Genomic DNA, 24564 nt, shown 5'->3' with positions numbered 1-24564 from the left:
AGAACAGAAATTAGCATTATAATCATGAAACGATAATCTAATCTTTTCTTCTGTATACTACTGACTGAAGAGGATCCAGTGATATAATTTCAATTTTGCCACACATCATTTATAGAAAAACATCCTGTCGTGATTCAAAAAACCAAAAACTATTAAAAAACACTGCATGTCTATACCTTTTTACCATGTTTCTAAAGATGAAGTCTCCCTTTCAACTTCTATTTTCAAAGATGCAGTTTCCTTTCCTGCTCCCAGTTTCCTCAGTCCTCAAATTTCTCCATAGCAAATGGATTTATTTGTTAGACATTATTTTCAATTTAGATTTTAGAAGAGGAATTTTTAATTCTCAACTATTAATTATTTTTAAAAGTACAACAAATAGACTTGTCTCAAAATGACATAATCTTCATTTTCCTGCCAAAACTAATTTGCTGTGCTTGTTGCTCTTTTGAAACCACCGGTAGAAATAACAGGGGTTTTTAAATCCAGGCAACACAAACTTCTTGTCAGTCTGCAGATCCAGAAATGTTGCAACACTTTGCTAATGAGGACAAGAAAGAGAATTTTAAAAGTAGTCTGTTAGACAGAAAAGGTACATCTTTACCATACCCTGAAAGGCCTAGGTCTTGAATTACTGGTAAAAGGATGGATGATTTACAGGCTCAGTCAATTCACTCCGCAATGAAACTGCTCACAGCTAAAGAGAAGATGGAAAGAAAGAGGCAGCCTCTTGGCTACAAGTCCTCAAATGAAAATAAAAATCCCTACAGCATCTCAGCTAAATCTAAATCTGAACCTCTCCTCCCCTTCTGCAAAATGTCTTTATCAAGTTACAGCTGCCAGAACTCTGCCTCCAACTACATGCTCCCATCTCTAAAACTCCACTTCCCAGATACTTCACCACTCCTCCGATCACTCTGCAAACAGCCACGGCATCTGGCTCCATTGGGGATCTTCCAGTTAAAATTTACTGTAAACAATTGAACAGTTTGTGGCAATCTGGGAAACACTTGGACTGCTTCCCTAAAAAACCTAGCTGGCTCAAATCCTTGAGGATTTTCTCTGCCTCTTCCTTCCTTAGCATCCAGACCTAAAATGCTGGATAGCAGATGCCTTTTTGAGGACCTCCACCTCCCTTCTATTAAAATACATCTGGAAACAACCAACAAGGGACTGCTGCAAAGGGCACTGAAAGGAAGATGCTGGGAAAACACACTGGGCATGACCATGTGTTAATGACTACATAGTGCCTTTGATAGCTTAAAAGGGAATCTTGCACAGTTCAGCTACTGTGCAATAACTTAAACATATGGTTGCACTAAACTGCCGAATTAGCTCACATTGAACTGCCAAATTAACCCACTCAACATTCTTTCCTGCAAGCAAAGAAAATGAAATTGGTTTCAACTGAACTCTGAAATCACACATAATCCAAACAAAATCAGGATTAAGTTAAGATGAGCTGTGTAGGTTCAGCAACCCTAGGAACCCAAAGCAAATACAGTAAAGAACCTTTCTCCTTAGTCCATGCAAAAATGCAGTCTTGCTCAACCCCCAGCTGGAAAACTTACCAGTTTCTCCTGCAAAACATGGGAAAAAAAATAAATAAATGTAACACAATGAATCAAAGAGCAGACTGAAAGATGTATCAGTTAAATCAGAAAACTGAGTTGTTTTTTTTAAAACTTTGATCCTTCTTTCAGCCAACTGTATTTCCTTTGCCAACTGTACAGCACTACTGCTCTGCTGTATTTGCTCAAACAGTTTAACCACATTTTACCACCTCCTATTTTGCAAAACAAGTGCTCCCTCAGCTCCCTCCCCAACACATTACATACGTGCCCACCTCCAGTGGAAAATCACTACTAGACATTCCTCACCTGTTCAAGTGGGAACTGTGCTACCAGAAGCAGAGCAAGAGGGTGCGTGGCTGCAGCAAAGCCAGAGGCAGAAACCAGCTGTGCAGAGGGAGCCCAGAAAGCAGGAATATGGGTGGGAGCTGTTGGGCTGCACTGCAGCTGGGAGGTGATGGCAATGGAGAAAGAAGAGCCACCACAGAGCCACCTGCCACAGGACTCTGCTCCTGCTTGCCAAGCTGGGAAGGATGGTTTTATACCAGCACAGCATCACAGTTTGGTCCGAGTCACCTTCCTCAAGGTCTGCTCTTGGAAATACTGCTGCAGAGGGCAAATGTGTTATTTTCTTAAAAAGCCTTAATTGGCTTCTGTGCATCATCTTCAAAGTGGTGCTCGCCAAAGCTACAGGTGTATCACCATTAGCCCTGATAGGAGCTCTCACTCAGTAAATTGAAACTACATTCAGGGTCTGGAGACTGTGGCGCCAGATGCAGCTTTAAGCTCCTCTATAGCTTTAAACCAACAATCCTCAAAATTATTTCAAAATATCTTCCTTTGAAAAGCACACTATGACCACAAGGCAAAAGGACATGTCTAGGGTTTGAGGTGAGTCCAGAAGGTGTAAGATTTGATTTTGCATTTGAAAAATATAATTTATAAATAACTTTGTCTTTGCTTTGAAGAAAAAGCTATCATAATCTTAGTAGTTCAGAACATTATCTTTTGAAAACTCCGTAGAGAGCTTATTTGTTAAGAAATAAACTTAGCTCCATGCACTTTTGAGCTCTGCTACATTAATATTCTCCTCTTAATTAGAGATTTTCAGAAGAGTTCCTGTTATTTGTGAACACAAAGAAACTTACTCAGGCTTTGTGAAGTCATACCTAGACTGTTATTAAATAAAAAACCCCAAAGATTTGATTATAGATTTGTCTGGCAGGACAAAGTCCAAAACCAGTTAATGGCTGAAGCACAAACATTGTCTAGCTTCCCCAGGAGGAAGCTGGATAACCGGGTCCTCCACAAGATCTGTGTGCAAGGAGACTCCATTCATGTGTAGTTTTGTTGAGACCTCCACAGAAAAAAAAAAAGTCTTGAAAGAAGTTCCAGGATCATTGTATTTTAAAGCTTGCTCTGCATAGCTCTTTTCTTAATCATACCTAAGGTTGCAATTTTAAAAAAAAAACAAACATATATACAAGAAGAAATGCTCCACAGAAGTTTCATTGGTTTGTCATTAACTTGCACGGAACTGAATTTGTTAGTCAGTAATCCAAACATGAAATATAACATAATATGAAACCATTATTACTGAGAAAACCTTTCCAAAACCTTCTACAATTTTTAATTCAGTGTGCATATACTTATCAAATGGCAGTGTAAAACACTGTATCTCATTGTATTGAACCTGAATGGGATGGGCTGAACCTTCCTCACGGCAGCCCATACAGTGTCTAGGAGGGTGTTGGTAACCCACCCATGTGCTGGCTGCTGCTGAGCAGCACCCACACAGCACCAAGGCTGTCTCTCCAACACCCCCAAGGGCTGGTAGGCTGGGGGTGGGCAAGAGGTTGGGAGGCAACACAACCAGGACAGCTGACCTAGATGTGCAAAGGGATATCCCATACTATACAATGTCATGCTCAGCAATAAAAGTTAAAAGAAAGGAGGAGGAGGAGACATTCATTACTAAGGTGTTTGTCTTCCAAAGCAGCTGCTAAGCACACTGGGGCCCTGCTCTCCAAAAAGTGTCTGGCCATCACCTGTTTATGGGAAGTAGAGAATAAATCTATCTTTTTGCTTTGCTTCCACACACAACCTTTGCTTTCTTCCATTAAACTGCCTTGAACTCAACCCACGATAGTTTCCATACTATTTTTTTCCACTGCCCTGATGAGGAGGGAGAGTGAGAGAACAGCTGGGTGGGAGTATGGCAGCCAGCCAAGGTTAACACACCACACTTAGAAATGCCAAAAAATGGTAACATTATAAAAAGTTACCTTAGTATTAGAGATATATAGAGCTGTAAATGTTTTAAAAACTTTCAGCATCAGCAGGAGAAGTTCTCTGGATGAAACAACACAGAGGCTAGTGTTGGCAGAGAGTAACAGCAGTAGATACAGGTCAGCTCAGAACGATGTAACTGCTGGGTATGTGCTGTCTCTTCAGCGCATACATGGTCTACTTCTAGGAACCACCTCGGTATATCACATACACTTACTACTTTACTACACCTTCTAGTGGAAGGTGTCCTTGTCTATGTCAGGGAGTTGGACACAGATGATCCTTAAAGTCCCTTCCAACCCAAACCATTCTATGATTCAATGAAAAAGGAAGTTTATTTTCCCCACTGACACGTCTCCTACTAAGTTCCTTTTGGTTTACACAATATTATCACCTTGAAAGACCCATATTAATTTTTATCATTATTATTTACTGGCTTTGTACAAAAATAAAGTTATAAGCACCTCTAGGGGAACTGGGAAACAAACCACCTTTTGTGAAAGTTGTGACACTTGACAGCTTTGGAGCTGGTGGACAGGGTTTAAATTGTGTGGGAGATCAGTTTTTGAATTCTAGCTCCAGAGGAGATGAAGACACTCCAGAGAACAGAACTGGAAACCAGAATGACTTAAAAGAAAAAAGCAGCTGTAGCAAATATTTAAATCTCAAAATGCAGAAAACAGTCAAGCAATTAATCAAAAAGGCAAGAAGCCTAACAGGTTTTTTTCCAAACAGATGCTTTTGTATCATGTTACTTCTGCAATAATTTTTGTACTACTTGCTCTACCCCGCTGCACTCTTTATTAACTCCACAAGATTTCGAAGGATTCCTTCACTGCAGAAGGAAATGAACTAGAAATTACCTACCAATTTCTTGTCTTTATTCCTTGCAAAATCTGTATCTAAAGCTGCAAACATTTTTTGATAAGTGGGGAGAAGAAAACTCTCTCTGCTAGCATGTTTCTCCAGCTATACAGAGCTTCAAGACTTCTATGGCAATTCAGCATTTCAGGCCAAGTAGTTCCTGCTTTAGAGATTACAGGACCTCTCTCAGCTAAACAAGACAGATACTACACACTGTATTCTCGTCTACATTTGGCTTAGCAAAAGCAGAATGCAAACAGTTTATATAGCCTTCCTAATTCTGGAAAATCCTCCGTTCTGAAGAAACTTTTTCACAATGGGAAAAATACCAACTTACACAAAATGCTGTTATAATTAATTTAAGATTTCTCTCCACTTCACAAATTAAGAAAATAGTTCTCCATTGTTTCTTCTCAAGTGCAAATTCTATTAATGACTGCATGAAAATTAGGTTTACAAAGGGACCAACAGTACACAGCTTTGTAATGCAAAAAAGGTAGTGAAAAGTAATAATACATAAAAATAACAAATAACAAACAAAGTGGTCTTGTGCATTGAAACAACATGGTTTTACAGCAGGTGTTCTGTTATGGCATACCCTATGTAACACATGAAATAAACACCTTATTGCAATGAAATATAAACAACCTGAAATGGGATGTCTCCCTTTGCACATGTTCCATGACAGACGGTACTGGAACGGTATTTGCTGCAAACCAGATTAAATCAGTTTTAGAAATTGAATTCCATCGATGAACAAATTGCACCATCTGCTTCTACTAATATACATTAGAAAATGTGTATTTTCTATAGCTGCATATTTACTCTGTAATTAGAAGACTTTGAGACAAATAGGTATAGCTTAGCTACAGAATAACTAAAAAGCATCATCATTTGAGAATGTCAAGGGTGTAAACAAAAAAGTAGGTGGATTATTGAAGGCTGTGCAATGAAGTAGCGAAGTGAAATTAGGCAAAAGAAAATTTAAGCAGCACACTGGGACACTAACAATTGTTGCAGTGATGAAAGAAATACAAATGCAAAAGGCGTAGATGCAAGAAAGTTTCTTACTAATAACATGTAGAAAGAAAGGGAAATAATCTTCCAACTGAAGCCTAAGTAGAGCTGGCTGGAAATCTGGATTTTTATTACTTGGGGTTTGTGTTTTCAAGGAAAAAAAATCCAAAACCCAAAACCAACAACAACAAAAAACCCCCCTTAAATCAGGAGGTAAGCTAACATTTGAAGTTTTCGTGGAACAGAAATCCTTCAAAAGTTTGTTTTGGAAACCCAAACATCATGTTCCCAAAACAAGATATGCTTTCCCAGTATCCTCAGCAGCTGCTAACTGAAATTAATGTATTTCTTGTCATTTCACAACTGCCATTTCCTTGGCTTGCTGTGGCGACAAAAATGACAAAAACTAGACTCCAATTCCAGTTGCTCAGGAATGCCACAGCCCTGCACTCCCAAGCCAGCCTGCTCCCCACATCACTCATCACCAGTACCAGCCAGATGACTTTAGAACTGCTGACACTTCACAGACTGGAACGCTTCTTATAAGCAGCTGAAAAGTCAGGCTGGCATACTAGTGTGACATTTTGTGACACATTGATTGACCAGCATTGCAAAAATGAACCTGAGATAAATGCTTGAGAAGCCCGGGTGAGATTCCACCATTATTATTTTATGCATCCTCAGTAGCAAGGACAATTATTTCCAGGCCAGTAAGATATTGATTACAATTAATGAAATCGTATTTCATTAAAAATTGTGGTCTTCTCTTCTTTGAAAGGACAGTAAAAGAAACAAGAACTATTGAGGCACTAATCTGCCCCAGGGTAAATGCACAGAGGTATGGAACAAGTTAGGCTCTAAGAAAATAAAGAGCAGGACCCTTCAGGGCTGAAAAAGAAAAAAAAAGAGATATTAAAGTATGACTGAGGTCTATAAATTCGTTCAGTCCAGGAAGACAATAGGGAACAACGGTATGATTTGAATACCAGAACAAGCAGGCATTAAGCCATAGGAAAATCCAAAGCAAACAGAGGAAAGCAGTTCTTCACACAACTTGTAAATAAATGATGGAACTTCCTGATGCAGGATATTATGGATGCTAAAATTGCATATGAGTTCCCAAAAAGTAACTTTATTAACAACTGGTAAACACCAGGACAACCCAAGAGTCCTTAAGATATGAGCTGCTGCAGACTCAGGGACTGTGCTGAGAAAGGATCATCAGGTGCCTACCCTGTTCTAACAGTCTTCTTTCTCTAAGCCACCCATTACTGGTAACTCTTTCGGACATTCCGTGAGACAGTTTTTGCCCTGTCCCAGCAGACAATCTTAAATTCAGGCATTAAACTTGTCATATGCAACAAATATAACATTACATGTATCACAGGACAAGCACAACATGCTGGATTTAGCAGGAAAACTGAAGAGACAATGCAGTCTGTCCTTCCCTTGAGCAGAGTTAGGCACTGAGTCATGGCCTTCTACCACGTATCAAGTGAGCTGTCACAGAGTCTCCCCTTTGTAACTACAGTGCAGCTCCAGCTCAGTAAAAATGACACTCCAGAATGAGAAAACATATTAGATATTGTTGTGATTTTTTTCCCACTCACTTGAAATGACAGTGCTGAGAAATGTTAATTACTGTGCCAGTAATCATATTTCATAAAGCAGCTACAGTAAGTAAGGAAAAAAAAAGAATTTTAATGTCACCCTAAATGTGTGTAGATTTAATTAGCTTCTGCTCAAAGGTACCTCTTAGCAGAAGGATGGGATCCAATACAAGGACACAAAGGCATATATTGCTGCAATCCTATTGCTCGAAATAAGTCTAAGAGATAGAAGAAAAACAGAAAGGAGGACTTTCTGAGTTGAGTGAGTATTATTTCGAAGCCAAGGCCTTTGACTTCAGATTCTTGGGGGGATAGAAGCATCTTATATGACCCATATAGACAAAGGAAAATAACATGAACCTGTTTTTTGCCCGAAGCTGTGAACATAGCACAGAATTTCTGTCACAACATGAAGAACACCATCAGTTCACTCACCAAAGCTGGGCTAATCAGCATCTCCATATGCCTGATTCACCACTTGAAAACACAGCATAAAATTAACCATCCCAAATGCAAAGCCTTTCATGACCCCTGGATACAGGCATATTACATGGACTATTAACAAACCCCACTGAGCCGTGCCATGAACACGTGAATAAACACAGTGGTACCACTTTGGAATAACGTGCAAGCTACGATTCTATGATATCTCCTGATACTGAAACACATTGAATTCAACTAATGACAGCCACATGGTTGTGAATGGGCTGCTGGCTTGCCAGGATTGAAGACAGTACTCATAGGCCAAATGAAAGTGGAGCAGCTGCCAGGTTTGATCAGCCAACTGAGAGACCTCAACAAACTAGAGGACTGGACAATCACCAACCGGATGAAGTTCTGGAAAGGAAAGTGCCGGATTCTGCACCTGGGATAGGGCAACCCTGGATGTATGGACAGACTGGGGAATGAGATGCTGGAAAGCAGTGCCACGGAAAGGGACTTGGGGGTCCTGGTCGATGACAAGTTGAATATGAGTCAGCAGTGCCCTGGCAGCCAGGAGGGCCAACCATGTCCTGGGGGGCATCAGGCAAATCATTGCCAGCTGGTCAAGGGAGGGGATTGTCCTGCTCTGCTCTGCACTGGTGCGGCCTCACCTTGAGTTCTGTGTGCAGTTTTGGGCACCACAATATAAGAAAGATATTAAGCTCTTAGAGAGCATCCAAAGGAGGGCAACAAAGACGGTGAAGGGCCTTGAGGGGAAGCCGAATGAGGAGCAGCTGAGGTCACTTGGTCTGTTCAACCTGGAGAAGACTGAGGGAAGACCTCATTGCAGTCTACAACTTCCTCACGAGGGGAAGAGGAGGGGCAGGTACTGATCTCTTCTCTGTGGTGACCAGTGACAGAACCCAAGGGAATGGCCTGAAGTTGTGTCAGGGGAGGTTTAGGTTGCATATTAGAAAAAGGGTTTTCACCTAGAGGGTGGTTGGGCACTGGAACAGGCTCCCCAGGACAGTGGTCACAGCACCAAGCCTGACAGAGTTCAAGGAGAGTTTGCATGATACTCTCAGGTACATGGTGTGACTCTTGCAAATGATCCTGGGCCTGAGTTGGACTTGATGATCCTTGTGGGTCCCTTCCAACTCAGCATATTCTGTGATTCTGTAAACAGTTAACCTAAAAACAGTCAGAAGAAGAAAAAAGTGAAACACTTGTTCCTGTTGACCAGTGAAACTGCAGAGAAATTAAATTACCTCAAGATGGACATACATGACAAAGCTGGACATTTACACCCATGATAGAAAAGAACTACAATAAATAAAATAGAGTAAAAAAAAAAAATCTACAAGTTATTACATTTATTTAGGATGAAGTAACATAGTCCTGACCTGATGAGGACAGTCTCAATTAGGGAACCCCATGGAACCCCATGCACCCATAGAAACATTCAGATAGGACTATCCCCTAAAGACAGAGAAAATGAAGAATAAAAATGTAGACAGAAACACACTACAGAAAATTGGGAGGGTTTTGGAACAGTTTTCTAAATAACTAAGAAGTCACAATCACATAAATAAAAGAGGATTTCTTCAAAAAGGAATAAAGGCACAACTGGGAGGAAAAAAGATAACCAACAAATAGAAAAGAGAGGCCCACGAACAGCCTTCCTAAGATATTAATTTTCTGTAGTTCATATAGGAGATTAGAGACATCAGACAGAATTTTGTCTGAATACTTGGGATTCTTGGATAAACACATCCATTTGTAGGTAGAGACAGTGAACTACTATTGCACTTCAGTCTCCATCCAGAAGTTAAAACAGGGCATCCTCGAGGCTATTTCAATGAGGAATAGGAACTGTTGATGGCATCAAGTATTTCTTTCTTGTAATCTTGAGAGGGGTTTTGTGGGTTTTCGGTTGTTTTCTTTTTAATGTCCAGAGCTTCATCTTCCTTGAAGATGGGCTACTAGACACTTGGTTTGAGTCATTTGCTTTGACATAGTTGTTTCCAAAAAGCTCCTATCTACTGCAGCAAGAAGCTGTATCTGAACAAGAATCATCTTGTCAGCTGGCTTTTAAAGCCTCTGAAACTGACTTTTCTTTCCCTTCTTTATTAATATTGCAATGAACTGGAAGTACTTCTACATCCTGCCAAACCTTCAACAATTTTTTTTCTTCAACTTAAGAAAAATTTTGAACAAAACCAAAGCAAAACCTTATTTTTTTAAAAGGTAAGGAAGATGCCTAGACTCCGAATGAAACTACTGATTTATCTTAATAGAAGGCAAAAAAGCAGTGTGTGCTAATCGCCCGGTCCCTGAGAACTCAGAGCAGATGACCCTTTTTAGCCTCAATTCCTTTCACAGGGGACTTTCAATTCACACTCAAAACTGAAGACAAAGTCAGGTTCAATTTATTTTATTCTGACATTAACTGGGTCCAGAGCACTTGCTTGTGCTCATAGTGATTAATAAAGAGAAGAGCTGCAACTGTCAAGCCAGTGTGAGAAGCCAGCTTATCCGAGGAGCGCTTGGGAGACAAAACAACACTTAATCATTTTGAAGGCAGCATTGCAGAATGGGTGGTCTCCACCTTGCATTTTATTCCAGGGGGGAAAAGCAGTGCTACAGTAGTATCTTCTTTGCTTACACAGTAGAAGCAGACCCGTGAGAAAAGAAAAAAAAAAAAAATTGAAAAAGCAAACCGAGTATTATATGACCACAAAATATAGCTAACACATGGATTCTGCACCACCATTCAACGGATGGATTTAATAACTGCTACACCCAACGGAAGCCTTCCTCTTTGATTTGATAAGATTTAGGGATCAGACCCTAGAAGCTCCTACTTGGTTGCTGTAGCGTGTCATGAATTCACGACATTGATTTCTGCCTTTTAAATTTTGCTAAATAAATGTCTTGCGCATCAAGTCATTTTTTATACAGAGAAATACATCAAAAGGCCCATGTAACCGTCAAAGCTGTCCATGTAACAAGATGGTTTCCCTTGCTTCCAAAAATGACACAGGTCCTTCTGAACTTAGTAAGAGCTTGTGCACTTCCTTTTTAGCAAGTTTCAGACATCTATACCATGTACTACTTCTATTTTGCACTCAACACATTTCCTAAATCGTAGACTTGAATTCAATGTTTATTCTTTTATTAAAATAATGGCATATGTGACATGTGGGCAAATACGTTTATAAATCCTCTTCATCTTCTGTGGATGACACACAGGACACTTGTGCTTCACTCAGTAGCTTCTGAAGTGGATCTGCCCATAATCTTCAAATTACTTCATGCATAATTAGGCACTTCCTGATTTTCATTACTCATGTTTATCTCTGCAATATTTACACAGCACCAAGCATACAGCTGCCCATGTATAGACTGGAACACATCACTAATTACATACACTTCATTTGGTTCTATTCCTTCAGAAGTGAGGATATGGTTTTCAAGGGCCTTGTTCCAGGCTCATCACCCAGATGTTCAGAGACTGAAAAGTCCCTGAGGTGTATAAACTCATTTGAATTTACTGACCCTTTCAGAGAAATAAAACCATAAGTAAAGCACATCTGCCATTTTATTTCCCAACTTGTGTACCTATTGCTAAAACATATCAGCTTGGATTCACTAAAGCTGGTAATGCTTTACCTGTGATTCCTTATATACCATTTTCAAGTATATTTTTTAAAAACTATATTTAAAGAAATGGCAGTTTGAAATCCTTGTTGGAAAATAGTAACAATAGATCAGTTTATGATTTGTTTGCTCAGTTCTCATCAATTTAGATGAACAACTGTGCCCTGTTTAGATCAAGCAGCTGCTTTTCAAGCAGCCTTCACAAATCTTACTTTCCTTCATACAGCTGAAGTCTCAGTATATACCCCGAAGACAAAAATAAGGTCCTAGTTATTTCCAAAAAACTTTATCCTGTCCTCCATTTAACCAGTTTCTAGACTTCCACAAATGCTGTGCTTAGGTAATTGAAGCCTGTAAAATACCTCTTTCAGTTGTGTCATGTACATTTACAAACATGAAGTAGAGTATAAATAGAAAACAAGTTCTTAAATTTTAAGAGCCTATAATGGAATTAAATCAAATAACTGCCATATTCCAATCTATGTTCTACCAAATTTCGTTACGTTAAGTACAGGCTATGCAGCAACTAATATACTTCATTGAATACACAAAACCACAGCTCATTTTCCACAAGCACTGGTTCTCAGGCATGGTCAGGAACAAAAATTAATATGCTCACTAAGTCTAACATATCATTTACTAACCTCACATTTCACTTACATACAGCTTAATGAAATAATTTAAAAAAAAAATCTAAATGGTATCCAATAAACATCCTCCACAGAGCACAAACCAATACCCAAGTGACATTCAAAGTTACTATTTTTTATTTTAAAAGCAGTAGAAGGATGTATTAACTGATAATTCTTTCTGTACCACACCATACATATTAGAGTTCAGGATAGAGAAGAGAGAAAAAAAATCTGTGTATGATTGTAATAAAATGTATCAAATCTGGAAGAACTATTTGCTAGCTTTGTCCTTGCTAAGATACTTTTCCCCTCTATAGTGGATACTAAATCAGATATTTGTCTTTAATATAAAAATGAGCTTAAAAGAGTTAAAAGAAGAAACAGCAATAAAAACAGCTTTAATGATCTACTCCAACTGGGTGATTTAGGCATCAATCTACAAAACCCACACTATTACTCCTACTCTAATATGAGGCAGCATAACTATGCTGTGTTTCTCTCCAAGTTGCCCTGAGTACCTCATGGTCAATATTGCAGCAACAAAGCGTATTTCATGTTAGTTTACATTTGTGATATAAAGACAGGGGAAAGGGTTTAGGCGCACAGTTAGAAATTAAAACAGATGCTTCAAGTCCGCTACAATTTAATAGGAAGTATTCATATGATTCGATTTCACAGCATGTGTGAATATAAATCCTCAAGGGATTTAATTAGGTGTATTTTATCATAAATTGCATTCCCAGAGACATATGCTGCTCCTGCATCATGCTGATAATAACAAAGAAAACTGATACTTAAGAGCACATCTGAAGGGTGGTTTCCCAATGGCATTAGGTACAGTCAGAGAATAAAAAAACAGTGCTGAATAAAAGTATCAATGTTTTTTTCCCAGTTGCTTTACCATACCAACTTGAAAGGCAGTTTATTTTATATAGTACTGTTATGGTTTGAAGCTGGCTCCCTGCCAAGTCTCCAAACCTTACCACCAGAAGTTCCCCACCCCACCCCCCCAAACCTCAGGGAGAAGAGGGAGAAAAAAAACTAAGAAAAACCCAAAACGAGAGAGAGACAACCAAAGTGAGATATATAAATATATTTACACTTATATACAATTAAAATATACAATTTCACAAGGGAAAGGGAAGGGGGAAGGGAAAAGGAACAAAACAAAAATAAAATATATAGATATCCCAATTAGTGACCCAATATCTAACAACTAAAAGAGTTAGCAAAGAAAATAGCTCACTACTCCCCTGGGACAACTGAGAGTCGCTCCGGAACGATCGCCGGCAACCTCTGTCTCCCAAGGTCGACAAGGCCTAACCAGGCCTCGCTCCCCAACCCAACAGACTCAACAGCAGGGAACCTGCACCTCCAAACCGCCGGAAGGAAAGAGAGCGAAGGCCTCTCCTCCTCTCTTCTTATAATCTGGCTTACGTAAAAATCGTAGGGAATACTGGGTAAATCTGGACCTTTCCTTGGTTACAAACTGGTCACCAAGGAAGGCCTAGCCCAAACCACCACAAGTACAAACAAATTAACCTCATAAAGTATACTTTGCAGATTGACAAAACTTTTATCTTTTGCTTCCAATACTATAAACACTGCATATGAAAAAATTCTCAGTTCGCTGTACCCATAGTTGTGCTTTATGAGAGCCTACAAAAATGCTCACTTTGAAAATCACAATTTGGATCAATTAACCTCTTGTTAACCGGGTGGTCACTTCTGCAATATAGCAATTTCTTTATGCTCTAAGCATTTTGATAATTTTCAAACTTTCAGGATGTAGTACTTATTCCCTGCATTTTACTTCAGAGAAAGAGTACCTACTTCTCAAGGACTTCGTTGAAAAGTTCTTTGTCAATATGTGCCACCAACTACAGAGTAGTGGATTTTTCTAAGCAGTTCCCAAAGTCAGAACAGGAGCCAATGTCTGAGTCAAAATTAGAATTCAAAATAAAGAGATTATCTGAAATATAATTTGAAAATTATATAAGGGTATTTTTAAATTTTTTTTAATGTATTATATAAATACAGTTCTAAAGTATAATTCTCTCTCAGATGTTATCATGTAACATCTTTAGGTATGCATCCACATATCAGTGTTGATTTCCATGTAGTCTGCTATTTTTATCACATTTTTATACTCCCGCCTACACTCACATACACTGAAATTTCTCTTTCAAGGTGACTTCTCAATTCAAAATACATCCCAGAATGCAGGGATTTTCTTCTTTTTTTACATAAAGAAATCTGGCCATGGATATTTCTGTGCTCCTGTTTCTCCTGTCTGTTTTCCAGCTGGAAAAAAAATGGAGTGAACTATGATACAGATAACGTTCAACCTTGTAACAAGTTCTGAACACAGGGCTTTCTTTAAGCTCAGAAACAGATATAGTTAACACTGCTGGAGAGCTAGGATCTTTTCAGAAATAACACAGGAACTTTTAAAAATGAGCTTAGCAGCCAGAATGTGTGTCTCATTGCTTCTAGCCCCAACTAAACACCTTTTTTTTAAAAAAAAATCTGAACCATTTTGAAAGTGATTTTTTCACCTCCCTCTGCTTTTAAAGCAGAAGCTGTTGCATTGTCATGGTCATGATGGTCTAAGGATTAACAAGAGCCTGAGTTCAGGAGGAGTTAAGCACTGGTGTTACTCTAGTTTTTTACATTCAGATTCTTCATATTCAGGGTGTTCAGTTCCACCAGTTCTGAAGAAGGACGGATGCCCGTGTGTCTCCACCGTCTGCAGACTGGAATCATGAACTCAGAACCTTATGTTATACACAGAAATGAACCCTGTAAAATCTCAAACTTCCCCATGCCTATTAATGGGAGTGCTGCACAAAGCCTCAGAATTGAATACAGTCCAAGAGCAGAAGGAGCAGAGGAAAGCTCTTCAGTGAGCTGTTTCTTTGCCTAATTCATTACTATTTCTTCTTTATCTTCCTCCTTGGCAAGGTCTCAGTAAGCACTCAAGCACACTCACACAGAGGAAACAGCAGGGCAGTAATTCAAATTTCTATTACAAGTCATAGAGTACAGTTCCTCCTGATTTTGCCACTATCATTAAAAAAGAGGTTAGTCAGTTATTCCTGCAAAAACACGGACATGTTCAAAGATCTAACAAAGATATTCCATTGGCATTAACTTTGGTTAGGACCCAGTTTGTTCACACTTTTCTCTGTTATTCTTTCAGTGTGTATAGGACCTGCAAGATAGTGCTGTACCTGTTAATTTCTGACAGGTCTTTTTGGACTTGCAGAATTAATTGTATGTACTGTCTGTCACGATGGACTCATATATTAATAAAGTTGGAGGTTTGCTACCTCAGGCATTTGGAAAATTAAATGCAAATTGTTAATAAAATACATCATAGGAGTTGAGCACAGATTTAAATTGATTTATATTTTAAAACTGCTGATGAAGACAACTCCTGGATAAATTCACTTGCAATTTCTTCTGAGTCAGAAAGGGTCACCATAATCTTCTATCAGCAAATATTCAACAGTGCTTGACAATACTAGGAGCATCCAGCACACCTAAAGTTTGAGTGAGAAAAATAGGCTGGATGAGAGAAGGGTGGAGGATGGAAAAAGACACACATACTCTGATCAACTGAAAAAAGTCAGTCTGTCCTCCAAAACATCCCAACTCCAGTCAGTCCACCGCTGCAGGTTTCATTATTGTCTGTCCTCTATCTTGTAAGTCTAAATTCTGGTCTTTGCACACCACGGTTTCTAAATTGTTCAGACACAGCCCAACTAGAAATGGCTTTAGGTAGCTATGTTACACCACCTTAGGAGAGACAATGGATCCCAAAGAGAAGAAAACTTAAAAATTTTAATAAAGCAGGTAACATATATTGTATCTACCAATGTGATACCCATGGATATCAGTAGGATATTAATTCAGTTATGCAGAATCACTTTTAGTACATAACATTATCAACGTTGAGGTGCGTCAGCAACTTAGGTGAAGATAAGCATACTTCTCTTCTTTGATTATTTCCATTTAGTGGCTTTGCTATATTAATTACACTCTGTTGGAAACTTTTATTTCAAATACCAGCATACAATCTCTAAGTTCCACTACTTTATGTCATACCTTGCTTCCAGCTCATGGCTTGCAAGCACCTGAAACAGGAGAAGCTGACAATTCCCAGGTACTGCACTATCCATTTTAATTTTGTGTTTGGACATTTCAGGCTTTTTGTTAGGCACTGAGAAAGCACAGAGCAGTCACCTAGAACATGGCACTCCAAGGCAAAACAGATCTTCACGACTCCTGTGCAACAGCCTTTCTGGGCTGTGAGTGCACATTGCCAGCTCATGCCCAATTTGTCATCTACCAGTATTCTCAAGTCCTTCTCTACCAGGCTGCTCTCAGTCAACTCATTACCCAGTTTGTACTGATTCTGGGGATTGCCCTGCCCCAGGAGCAGGACCGTGCACATTATTATATCTATGCGTTCTACAGAACCCATATTATAGAACAAATATATACAAAAATGTAATGTAAAATAACACTGATCCTAAACCTTAAAGATCACAGGTAGTTGTCAGAAAGCTGCTTAGTTCCAGCTTTCTGCCCTGGGCAACAGGGAAGGAGGAACTGAGCAGCAGTCCACAAGCACTCTTTATGCTTTCCTGTTGGGTACATCACAGCATTCAGAAAAAAACCATTTAATTTCAATCTCAGGTATGCTGTTCATTTGAATTCAACTCCTAAGCCATTTTAAAAACATCCCAGACTCAAGTATTAGCAGGTGGCTGCACAGTATCCGCTCCTTTGGAAAATATTTCAGGATTGTGCCTGAGTATTAACTGATGGTTGCAGTGCTTCAGTATCTTGTATTAATATCTGAGATATTTAGAGAATGAACGATTCTTCCATAAAATGTAATGCTGTGATTAGTTTCTAAAGCTGGCATCTTTTCCTCCCACAGAGTCTTTGAAGAGCACCGGAGATACTGCCACTGCTTCCCCCATGGTGTAGCTGGTCCTGCGGCAATCTGGGAGTTAAGCTCCTGTTGGAGTTTTGCCATGTCTTCAGGAATTAAATCACCCACTGATCACAGGCAACTCTAGTTTGAGAAGCGCTGGAGTCCTACAGACAGACATTCCTTCAAAAAAGAACCAGAAACCAGAGGATTTGTCATCTATGAACTTTTTTGAACTTGGTGACATTCCAAGTATCAAGTGCTATTTGGATGGACAGATATGTACCCTGTCATCTTTCAGGCCATTGTTTCACTGCCTTCCTGCAGTTTCATCAGTTCCAGAAATACTTCAGTAAGCCAGGAAATTACTATGCCACAGACAGAACTTGCCACCTGATTCTAATCTTTGATTTTGCACTAGGATAACTTTAAGTATTCAGGGATATCATATAACTTTGGGAGCTCCTTGGCATCAGGGTTACTGTTGGACGATACTAGTCTACTGATCTCCAAATATCATCAGTAGTATGTCACAAACTCTAAATATCACCAGTAGTATGCGAGCAAAGTTGCTTAAAAATAGAAGATGTGCTATGGTGCTGACATTCTACATATTGTGAAAATTTAAACTTATCAGCCTAGTAGTTGCCAAAGCAGCTTTGCAGAACCCAGAACACCAGCAGTACGCAGCATGACTATAGCATCTGGCATGGGAGCCAGGAAGAGACACATGAGCTTCAGTGAGCTCTGCTCTGCAACAGCGAAAATGAAGATTTACATCTAAAGGCTAACATCGATACAGAAATGGCCTTTTTAAGATCAGCTGGCTATCCCACTTTCCCTGGCAGGGTCAAATGGGATGATAAATGAGAACAGAAGGTTAACATGTCTAGTAACAACATGTAACTCATGACAGCTAAAACTGAACCCTCTTTCAGATTTTCACCCACTATAGTGTGACTTCCATATTACAGATGGAAAAGAGATGAAAAGAAGGAATTGGTGCTGCCCTGGGAAGAGGAAGGATGTCCCTATGTACTAAACAAGTCCCTCATTGAAATCTGCAAAGCACCTTAGCAGCAGAGACATCCTCATAATTATTGTAGTCCTGTTAACAGTAAGGTTAAAAGCCCTCCAGCACTGTACGACACCAAAGACATTGGTTTCAAGAGAAGGAATGTGTGCCACTGACAGGAATATAGGTTTACTGGAATTACAAATATCCAGAACTTCTGGTGCTGAGCAATGGTACTAAATGAGGCTTTTTTTCAGCCTGAAGAAGCTGGCTACGACTGAAGCCTGAACATATTCCAGTGTGACTATTTTTAGCCTCAACCCTTTCAGCAGATAAAAAGGAAATGGATGCTTTTTTGCTAATTACCATAAAAGCAAATTAGGTATATTCTTAAATGCAATGGGGAAAAGGAGCAGTATAACCAGCAGAAGAGGAATACTGTTTCATGAACTCTGGTGTTAAAAAACCAGAACAATGAGAACTCTCCAATCACGACTATTGATTTTCTTCCTCAAGGTATAAGGAAAAAAATCCATGCAGTATTTGCTATAAACTCTTCTTAAATATGTATCTTCCCTATGATACATGCAATCTCTCTTCTTTCTGAAAATGACCTTCATGCTAGACTTCTCTCAGCAATATGCCTTTCTAAAAAGGCACAGAACACACTCACTATGCTCACTGTTAAGAAACTATTTCAATTCCAGAGAAATAAGGGGGAGTCTGGACAGAGTCTTGGGCAACCAACTCTAGGTGGCCTGGCTTGAGCAGGGGTGTTTGGACTAGATGACCTCCAGAGCTCCCTTCCCAGCTCAACTATACTGTGACTCTAACCTGGAAATGATGATATTTAAAAAACAGAAAGAAGGTAAATTTCATGTCACACGTAACAAAGTCATTTTAAGTTAAAACAAAAGGAGAATGGTAAGTCAGCCACCAAGTAAGCCTACACTTTTCATCTTTTGTATCCAGGCATTTACAAAAAGGAAGGAAACTGAGATCCAGTGATCAGATCAACGGTCTCTCCCAGAATTTAAGAAAGTATCTGTTTCCACAATTAATATAATTCATATGCCAGAAAATGTATCAAAACAAGGAACGTACCATGCCTCTTTTTTTTCCCTACAAAACCCACCCCACCCCCCAATTAGCCCATATACATCTGGCTACTAGAAGCTGAAGACAAGAATGGGGTAAAAAGAACATGCTAACCTTCTGCATTCAGTTGCAGATTTAAGAGGAATATGATAAAATACCTGCTGCATTACCAACATCAGCTATTCCTTATTTATTAGCATTATTATAATGGCTGGAAGCAGAGACCAAAATTACGACCTTTTCATATCACTGAACAAAAAAGCATGGTAATATAAAAGACCAATTAAAATCCAGTCTCAGAACACCACTTGTAAGAACAGTAAAACATGACGGACAAAATGAAAAGGACGAGAGACAGAGAAAAGAACCTAAGATCACAAAGAAATATATAGCAAACCAACAAAAGCAATTCTCCTGACCCCTGAAATGGGGAATAACCACTCCTCTGTGCTGCCGAGTTGATCTGTCTTTAACCTTATTTTTCTTACTTGCTTCTCTCCACTAGTCTCTTCAAAAAATGTGAAAAATGGACTAAAAATGGACAAAGAGACTTCAGTACTAGTGTGGCTGTTACTTTGCAGTTCAATTGTTCACAATCAGAAAACTATTTGCTTGACTTGTAAGAACTGGTGGGTGTCCAGGAACACAAGAATAATATAAAATACGTCTTTTAACAGTACCCTTATGGACATGATTAATAGATAATTTTTCACAAATTCCACAAAATTCTCCAGACAAACTGTGATTGGAAACATTTTAGCACATGGAAAAAAATTATATTTTTGTATCTGATGAATAACTCAAATCATCCTGAGGAATGTATTTTTGTACTATGCTGAATCTTACTTTGAGCCATAGAAAATGATCTTCGGTATTTGAAAAATCAAGGTTGTATTGACTCGGAGGCAGATGCAATCTCAGCTTTGCATAAAAATGGCCTCCCACCTCAAACAAACTGTGCAGCCTTTGTGCAGCATGTCAGCTTTTGTGGAAAATGCACAAATGCATGCACACATATTCATTTTGGAAAAGAATTCATAGCCAACTAAGCATATCTACAAGAACATATATGAAACAGCATGTTGGTCAAGTTATTAATCTTATTCTGCTAGTAGGGGCTATTTGTGAAAAAAGAACTGGTATAATGCTCATTTTCAGCAATATACTGAACTGTCAGTCAGTCAATACTCTCACAGTATTTTAGAGAAGGTGAGCAACTCATATGCACTAATAAATCTCACTTGCTTGACACAGACCACCAAATGTCTGGACTTTAGAGGCCTCCACAGTGTAGTTGTAAAGACATGTGACTTTTCAAACACGGAAGTTCCTTAACTATTCTAGAACATTTTGCAACTCATTTTTTCTAAAACCCTATCATGCATGTTTCTTCCACTAGCTTATTCTAAGGACTTTCATCCTACTCTTTGTAAAAAACTCCTGTAGGAAAAAGCAAAAAGATATACAGAATTCTTGCAATCCTGTTACAAGCTGCCATATTGGCAATCACCACTTTAGACTAACCATACTTCAAAATGTATTTTTAAGTTACTTAAGAGAACTGTAGGCATTACCAGCCTCACTGCAGTGTTAAATGTTGGCTCTTGCAGGCTTTAGGTAATCCTGGGACTCTTTTTTTTTTATCTTCTTCATTTTGTACAGTTTGTGACAGTTTGGTAGTTCAGATTAGGTGTTGTTGAATCCGAGTCTTCCAAAATCCATTTTGAAAGGTGACCAGTATTTCAGCAGCACATTTGAGAATTAAACAAGGGCTCTGATTTTATCTCGGTTTTTGCCTGCCATCCCCTGCTGTTGGGGAAGTGCTATCCAACAGTGCACTTGACAACTGCCAGAGCTGCAGTTTCACGCACCTTCAAAACCTCCTCCGAGAACTGTGAGTCTGGTGCCTGGCCATCACATTGCAGAGGACCTGAGCAGCCCTCTAGAGCTTTCTGTAGCTACTGAACTTGACAATATCAGTTTGAATTGGAGCTTTGCAGAAGTTGCTCTTAGTTGTTTTTTTTTCTTCTCAACTTTACCTCAAAATGAAATGTAGTAGTTTGAGGTATATGATACCAATGTGTTCCAAATATTTTTGAAAAATTTTTTTTTCCTGTGAGGAAATGGAGAAACAGAAGCAAACAAAAATGGGAAAGGGGGACAGAGAAAGAATTGGGGAAGAAGAGAATTTGCTATGATGAGAGGGATAAAGAGAATAGACATGAGGACCAGTGAAGGATAGAAACAGGTAATTCGTCAGAAAGAATCTGAGATGGGGTGCATGCCAGTCCCCCATTTCCCCTCTTCTGTGAATAGCAAAAGCCCCTTGCGAGTATCAACATCTTATTCTCATCTCCTCTCAAATCATCTGGAGCTTAAGAGATCCTGAATGTCTGGGGGACTCCTCTCTCCCGGTTCCCCATTTTTCCCAGTACAGACAAGCCTCTTGGGAGATCGTTCTTTTTGAGGAGCCATTAATCCCAAGGTGGTTAAACACTGGGATCACGAAATTAATGTAAAAGAAGCAAAAATCTCTTGCGCACAGAAAGAAAAAATAAAGGTACAGATAATGCATCTTCATGGTGGAAAGCCAACTACAGTAAGATGAAGAAAATAGTCTAGGTTGGGTGGGACTGGTTAGGGAGGATGTAAAGAGGGGAACTATCAAACAGTAAGTATAGTGTAGACACAGTATTTTCTGTGACCACTGCACAGTAAAACTGTCTGCAGCTGGGAATAGACTGCTCATTTCTTCCCCCCACACAGTTAAAATATTTTAAATGGGATCATGAGATCCACTCCCACAAGACAGAAATCAGGACAGGTGCTTGGAAACCACACATTATTTTCCAGCTAGCCTCAATAGCATCAGCAGCAGTAATTGCAAATGTACAACTAATCATTAAGCTGTTACAAAGAACAAATACATTGCTAATAAAAATTTTCTAGGAAATTCAACAGCACAAAGCTTTACTCCTGCAGGATTCCAGGAGTTTCATGGTATTTGTTCTCCTTCTAGAACTTGAAGTTCAGGAAAATTGAAAAAAATTAAATAAATCTGCCAACAACAAAACTTCCAAAACAGAAAACACCAAGTGAAGGTCACACAACCTTTATTTTACCTTTCCAGCTAGTTATCCCTAGACACACATTTGTACCTTGTATTCAAAGTGTTGTGAACATCAGTCATCTACAGCCTTCCTGTAATCATATCAAAACCTGCTTCTTGGGGAAAAACCTCTCCCAGCTACTACACCCGATAACACTTTCACTCACACGTTTCACCAATTTCTGTGTTTTCATTATTCATCCTGAAACCCACATGTCACACTTATCTCCCACCTAACTGCTGGCAACTGCATCACAAGACCATTGCTTTGTCCTCTCACTGAAACTCTATTGAGCAGCAGGGAAATCAAATACCATGCATCCATCAGCTGATCTTGTTGACCCAGATACAGATGGTAAAACAGACAGGATCCATATCTGCATTTAATACCAGGAGATATATAATCTCTTTTGGTCATTGCTAGCTCTCAGAAAACAAACGATTACAGCTGTTGAGAGCGTGCAGCTTAACTTAATTTTCTAGATCTTAAAAGTTTGAAGCAACTGTATTTATCTTTTAATTTTATTTCCTCCCCAACTCAACTTAATATTGTAACACTTAAAGCCTACACAATAGACTTGCTGTTCTGTCAATATTATAAAGTTCATCTTTGGAGAGTCTGTCTCATACAAAGCACAACAGTAAACAGAAAAATGAATAAAATGGTTTAATATAACATGGTTGTGTAACTTATGTGTTTTATCTTTAATACTGTCACCCTTTTTTATGCACAAATACAGACTGCAGCATGTTGAGGGTGGGAGAGCGTAAAGGGAGTGAAAAATTCGATCCTACTACTCAAATACCAGACACAGTATTTGGACAAAACCCAATTTCTTCTGAAGGTGTGACTGCTAGATCTGCTAAATCTCATGCTGATTCCCAACAGATCAGATTACTTTTTTTAAAACTTCTTGGTAAAAGGCAAAAAAATCTTTACAAACATGGAAAACTAGAAAGTAGGCATACACAGCCTGACAATTTTTCTGCAGGAAAGAAAAAACAACAATACCAAACACAAAATCTGCCTTCATGTTTGTACTTCTGTTGCTCCTATAGGAGTTGAATATGACAAAATTGAATACCAGGAGGGGCTGCATGCATGTGAGACAGAAAGCAGAATGCTGAAAAATTCAAAGTTTGGGTAGCACATAATTAAAGCTATCAGTTCTGTTTCAGTCTCCTGCTGAGGCCTTACCAGAAGCAGCTTATCTGATCAACTATGTGCAAAATGCAAAAAAGCACTTGGATCAGGAAACCTGTAATTAGAACAATTATGAAGCAAATACATCCCACAGATTATATTCATGTATATTTAAAATTGCCAGATTGAAATGAGTCCTTTTCTGCCACCATCACGTTCGCCTCATACTCCATTTCCCCCTGATGACAAAAACCATGATAGCAATCACAAAACACAGTCTGAAATGAAGCAGTTCACTGCACAGGAACAAACTTAGGGTACTGATTGGCCAACAGCTAGAACATAAAGTCTCGAAAATGAATGAATGCAATAAGGAAATACTGGAGCAATTTAGATGACAGAGGAGGTTAATAAAACATAAGATACTGAAAATGTATATGATACATAGAAAACAGATCAGGAATTAGAGAAAAACATCGCTTTGCCTTTTCTGCATTTCTTTTGACAATTCTAAAACTAGTCGCACATGATTCTTTTCCTGAAATGTCCTGCTTTGAATTTCTCTATTTACAACAAACTCACAGTACAAAAGGGTGATTTAATGAAAACTCACATGCTTAATATATATAAAGAAGCACTTAATACAATGCACATTTCAATCCCAAATCTGATTTATTACTAGAGAACATCATAAAGTTAATTATCCATAAGATACATGAATCACATGTATCACAATTCTAGACATATCTGCTGAACTTTTTAGAAGTCACTAAATGATTTTTTTTAAATGTATGTGTTGTGGTTTCCATACCACTTCTGATACTTTCAGTCATTACCTTTTCTAGCAAGCATGCCAGTTTATGTCCAGCACTTCTCCACAAACTCTTTCCTACTTTGGACATTTTAAATATCTTTTCAGAGATTCTTTTTGTCTAACATGGCACAGTATTAAGTGGAATTAAACTTGGACAATCCACAGCGAAACCCATACTCAAGAAGTGTGTCCTGAACAGACCAATGTAAACCTTTAAGTCTTCAGGAAATTCAGCTTCAATCATATTTGAATATAGTCATACATTCATATGTTCAGGACATATGAACATATGATAGGACATATGATAGGACAGAGAGGTCTGCATCATCCCACCAGACAAAATCAGAGGGAGGTACAAGTCCCACGCCAGCCT

At 38.8% G+C, this 24564-nt stretch overlaps 1 protein-coding gene across 1 annotated transcript in view; it reads right to left on the bottom strand.

The window, feature by feature from the left end:
* The window catches only part of GTF2F2 (general transcription factor IIF subunit 2), an 87443-nt gene that overhangs the window by 22207 nt on the left and 40672 nt on the right, over positions 1-24564 (bottom strand). The gene's annotated exons all lie outside the window — the stretch shown is intronic.

The sequence above is a fragment of the Lepidothrix coronata genome, unplaced genomic scaffold, assembly GCF_001604755.1.
Source record: "Lepidothrix coronata isolate B3197 unplaced genomic scaffold, Lepidothrix_coronata-1.0 Scaffold48, whole genome shotgun sequence".
Taxonomy (NCBI): domain Eukaryota; kingdom Metazoa; phylum Chordata; class Aves; order Passeriformes; family Pipridae; genus Lepidothrix; species Lepidothrix coronata.
Note: the sequence above shows the minus strand (reverse complement) of the source record. Positions and strands in the feature narration are given on the sequence as shown.